Raw genomic sequence first — 5,874 nt, 5'->3', positions numbered from 1 at the left:
TAAAACGTCCTGGTAGACGGCTGCGTTCACCTTGGACCTCAGAAAACACAATGGACCAACACCAGCAGATGACATGGCACCCCAAACCATCACTGACTATGGAAACTTTACACTGGACCTCACACAACGTGGATTCTGTGCTTCTCCTCTCTTCCTCCAGACTCTGGGACCTTGATTTCCAAAGGAAATGCAAAATTTACTTTCATCAGAGAACATAACTTTGGACCACTCAGCAGCAGTCCAAAGGCGAGACGCTTCTGACGCTGTCTCTTGTTCAAGAGTGGCTTGACACAAGGAATGCGACAGCTGAAACCCATGTCTTGCATACGTCTGTGCGTGGTGGTTCTTGAAGCACTGACTCCAGCTGCAGTCCACTCTTTGTGAATCTCCCCTACATTTTTGAATGGGTTTTGTTTCACAATCCTCTCCAGGGTGCGGTTATCCCTGTTGCTTGTACACTTTTTTCTACCACATCTTGTCCTTCCCTTCGCCTCTCTATTAATGTGCTTGGACACAGAGCTCTGTGAACAGCCAGCCTCTTTAGCAATGACCTTTTGTGTCTTGCCCTCCTTGTGCAAGGTGTCAATGGTCGTCTTTTGGACAACTGGCAAGTCAGCAGTCTTCCCCATGATTGTGTAGCCTACAGAACTCGACTGAGAGACCATTTAAAGGCTTTTGAGTTAATTAGCTGATTAGAGTGTGGCACCAGGTGTCTTCAATATTGAACCTTTTCACAATATTCTAATTTTCCGAGATACTGAATTTGGGACTTTCATTAGTTGTCAGTTATAATCATCAACATTAAAAGAAATAAACATTTGAAATACATCAGTCTGTGTGTAATGAATGAATCTAATATACAAGTTTCACTTTTTGAATGGAATTACTGAAATAAATCAACTTTGTCATGATATTCTAATTTTATGACCAGCACCTGTATATTAAAAATAGCAGAGGCCCTAGCACTGACCCCTGTGGAACATCACTTTTAACATCAGCCAGTTCTGATGAGGTTCCTCGCACCATCACCCTCTGCTTCCTGTGTCTGAGCCAGTTCTGCACCCATCTAAAAACTCACCCTGAACTCCCACTTCTTTTAGTTTGATGCCCAACCTCTCATGTGGCACCTTATCAAATGCTTTCTGAAAGTCAAGATAAATAATATCATATGCTCCACTTTGATCCCTTTTGAGCCTCTTCATATATTCCAGCATATTAGTAAAACACAAAACACAACCTCCCTCTTCTGAACACATGCCAACTGTTCCAAAAAACTCCTGTTCTTGCCAAGTGTTGCTCAATCTTAATAATTCCTTCCATTATTTTTCCTGTGATGCATGTTAAGCTTACTGGCCTATAGTTGCTTGGAATGTCTCTGTCACCCTTTTCATATAAGAAGATGATATTTGCCATTTTCCAGTCCTTCGGAATCTCTCCAGTGCACAGTGACCTCCTAAAAATAAGTGTCAATGGTTTATATATGTAATTAATTTTTAATTTTTTTGCATTTATATAGCGCTTTTCTCACACTCAAAGCGCTTAGCAATTGCAGGTTAAGGGCCTTGCTTAAGGGCCCAACAGAGCAGAGTCCCTTTTGGCATTTTACGGGATTCGAACCAGCAACCTTCCAATTGCCAGTGCAGATCCCTAGCCTCAGAGCCACCACTCCGCCTACGAGTGTACTCGTGTACTCAATAGACTCCTTAAGAACTTGAAGGCAAATATTAACTGGTCCTGGTGATTTGTTTGATTGTAGCCCATTTAATCTGAGCAGTACTTCTCCCTCTACAATTTTCAAATCCCTCAGTACCTCCTAAGTAGTCCTGTTTACCTTTGGGAGGTTATCCACTTCTTCACTTGTGAAGACCTCAGAAAAATGCATGTTTAGGGCACTAAGCTTTACCATTTTACTACTACCACTATTTCACTGTCACTGTCAGCTGTTTCCGATGCACTTCACCTCCTCCTTGACTGTTCTTTTACTACTAAAATAATGAAAGAATCTCCTAGTGTCTTCTTTCACCTTATCTGCTATATTCCTCTCCCACTGTCTTTTAGCCTTCCTGATATCCTTCTTAATGGTTTCCGTCATGTTCTCATACACTCTACGATTCACTTTGTAGTCATTAGTCATACATGCCTTATAAAGCAGTTTTTTTCCTTTGCAGCTTCATTTTTAAATCTCTATTAATCCACTGTGGAGTTTTTTTTTTTTTATTTTTTTATTAATTCCAAATTTAGAAGATATGGAAAAAGATGATTCGCTGTGACAACCCCTAATGGGAGCAGCCGAAAGAAGAAGAATATTAATTCCAAATTTAGGTATGTACCTGTCCATGTAAAACATTTTTAAACCTGTTCCACTGCTCCTCAATTTCCTCCACATTTAAAGGATTATCTCAGTCTTAGACCTTTTGCCCCACCAATTTTAGTCTTTGCATCTACACTCTTACAAAATACTGAGCATTGTATTATATTATTGTCACTTGACCCTAGTGGTTCAATCACCTCTACATCCTCAATTCTATCTTGATTATTACAAAATACTAAATCCATACAAGCTTCACCCCATGTTGGTACTTTAACATACTGTGTTAACACTAGAATCCCTTAAGCCTACAAAAAAACTCGTAATCCTGGCCCACCTTAAATTCCTTCACACCTCTCAATCAGCACAAGCAGCAAGCAGCCTAATTTCCCATCCCACCCACCGCCGGAGATCAACTCAGGCAAAAAGTTCTCCCAGCTCAAGTCTTGTTTATCCTACGTGTGAGGTGCCTGGAGTTGCACAGGGTAAATAAAATATCATTATTTGGAACGCATGCATTTCACATGTGCTCCATGTCTATCAATTATCTGGGTACGTGTAGGATGATAGGAAATACGAGAAATGCAAGAAATGTTGAACAACAAAATTTTGACATGGAGTGTATAATGTGTGAAGACTGAAGTCCAATTATCAAATAAACACTTTCACAGAAGGTACACATATAACAAAACAAGTGCGCTTTTGTTCAAGAATATAACCGAAGAAAAAGAAGTAGGGTTAGGGTACAATGCAGACATGATCGCTTGGGTGGCACAACAGTAAGAACTGCTGACTCATAATCAAGAGGTAGCGGGATCGAATCCGGGTCCTCTCCAGAATTACCGTTTTGAGTAGTGAGCTGCTTTTATTGCTGCTATTGTACAATAAAAACATATATTTGATTTGAGTCTGTAACAGCTGATGTAAATTTATGGTACTTGTAAAGGTTAGCTTTTTTTTTTTTATTATTCAGTTTTATTCTCGACCATTTTCAAACAAGACCACGGTACTATCACCTCTCATTCTTGTGAATGCTTTTGTCAGACACACTTCCTGCACTCTCAGCTCTTATAAATTATAACATTTTCCTCACATTAAGTTCCCAATTAAAGAAGATGTATTATGTCCAAATCTTATTGAATAATTTCATCACAAAGGGTTATCAACAGAAAAAATGAGTACATGGGCAATCCTAATACGCAGAAACGAGGAAGTCAAACGAATTTACGCCAAAATTGTCGATCGGTAACATGGTAAAATGGTTAAATGCGTATCAATAGACTATGCTGAAACAGTTGGTAGTGATCGTGGGGAAGATGAAAACAACAACTTACAATATCATAAAGAATATCTACAGGCATTAACACCATCCAGTCTTCCTCCGCATGATATTACTGTAGAAAGAAGGATATATCCAAGAAAGGTAATGTAGTACATCTTTCGTAGATATGCCATTTGTATTAAAAAGTTAACAGCTTCCCATTAGAATAGCCTTTGCAAAGACAAATAACAGATCTCAGTGCCAAACATTCGAAAAGATCGTTTTATTTAATAGAGAGAAAGAAACGAAATTCAATCATGGCAAGTTATATGTCGCATTGATGTAAATGTAACAATTCACATGAAAATTGAAATCTGTTTAAACTGTACATCCGCATCCTCATACGTGAGCAGCAGAACTGCAGGCCCGGGGGTTGGCGAACCCCCTAATCATAAAATATGGATATTATCTTTAGGTTTTTAATATATAAACAAAGCAGATTTTTATAATGTAAATTTTTTTTTGTGCATATTTAAAGTCCAAACACTTTTTTTTGGTGTTTTAATGTACATTATAGACAACTTGTCATTCAGCACTGCTCAGTGCCAGCATGACAGTGTAAAGGACTTTTATGTTACATTCCATGGATTCCAGTCACAATGCACACCTTCAATCGTTAGCACCCTTATACATCATTTTATTTTAAGAGATGAGAGTGTATGTTGTAACTTTCAATGCTATAAATGAATAATTACAAACCAAGCATTTCAGAATAGTAACGTGTATTACTATTACTTAAGCAAATACTAAACTTAGATTCAGCATCGAGTAGGAAGCTTTTTTCAATGACTTCACAACCCTCATATATCTTGTATATACTTAATTTGATTCAATTTATTTTTTGTCAAGCTCACCTCAATCATAATATCTCATGAAAATGCTAATTTTTGTGTTGATTCCACCATAGAAAAAATTAAAAACAAACACAAAGGACCTACTTGTTTCTTTTTGTCACTTTCTTGTCTTCGTTTTTACTATGATATTTCTTCTCTTTTTCTTTGCAGATATACTTGTCTTACTACAAACAAGAGCAATCTACAACTCACATTTGTTATTATTTGTTTGGAGAAATTAATACCATCTCTGATGTGTATGCCTTTTTCCCCAGAGTCCACATGTATCAGTGCATCATGTTAAATATAACATAGTAAACAAGTGAGAAGATAATGAGTCTTCTCCCTTTATTTTGTAGCCACATTTAAACATTCTTTGTCTCTCTTGGGAAAACCTGCTGCTCCCCAGGAGTCACACATACAGACAAGCAATTATGTTCCAATGCTTGCTTGTGTTGTTTTTGTAATTTTTATGTAAAACATTTCTGTCCCTGCCTCTAAATGCACCTGATTCCTAAACTGTCTCAGGTTTACCTACATGTTACTCAACTCTGAGTCATAGGTTGATTTCTTTAATTTTATTTATTCAATATAACCTAACATTTTATTTGCCTTTTTAATCACTTCTGCACATTTCTGGGATGATGAAAATGAGTGTCAACTTAAACCCCTACATCCTTTTCAGACTTTGTTTCCTGTGGGGCTCTCTCTCCCATCTTGTGTTTATAATTGACATTCTTTTTGTCCACATGTAGCACTTTGCACTTTACCTTATTAAACTGCATTTTCCGACAGTTACTGAGTTCTGAAACTTGTCCAAGACTGTTTGAATTGATTTTAAGACTCCTCAATGTCTGCCATTGTCCCACCAGAGTCAATGTCATTAATGTAAGTCAGAAAAAGTAAGGGTCCAAGGACAAACCCCCAAGGGACTCTAATCATGACCCTATTCACTTACTATCTGTACTCTTTGTCTCCTGCTGGTTAACTAATCAGAGATCCAGTTATGTAGATTCCCTCTGATGCCTACAGCTTCTATCTTTAGAATTAATCTTTGATGAAAGACAGCTGAGCCAAAGACTTTTTGAAAGTCTAAGTAAGTATGTTCTATTCTTTGCTTTTATCAAATATTGTAACTGCTCGTCCACAACATCTAAAAAAATACTTTGGCAAGAGCTTCCTCTTATAAACCCATGCTGGTTGTTAGTTAATATATTATTTTCATATAGCTACTTTTTAAATATATTTCTTATTATAGTTTCCATAGTTTTGCGTGACAAAGAAGTTAAGACTTCTGTGTCGTAACAGCTCCACAGCTCCAAATCCGTGGCTTCGCTGTGAGCCAGGGGGATTGCCCTGTAGTGTTCCAGGGGAGGTATTGCCCTGAATATGCCCTCTCCACCAGTCCCTCC

The sequence above is a fragment of the Erpetoichthys calabaricus genome, chromosome 4 (assembly GCF_900747795.2).
Source record: "Erpetoichthys calabaricus chromosome 4, fErpCal1.3, whole genome shotgun sequence".
Lineage (NCBI taxonomy): Eukaryota > Metazoa > Chordata > Cladistia > Polypteriformes > Polypteridae > Erpetoichthys > Erpetoichthys calabaricus.
The sequence above is the reverse complement of the archived record's forward strand: the minus strand, read 5'-3'. Positions refer to the sequence as shown.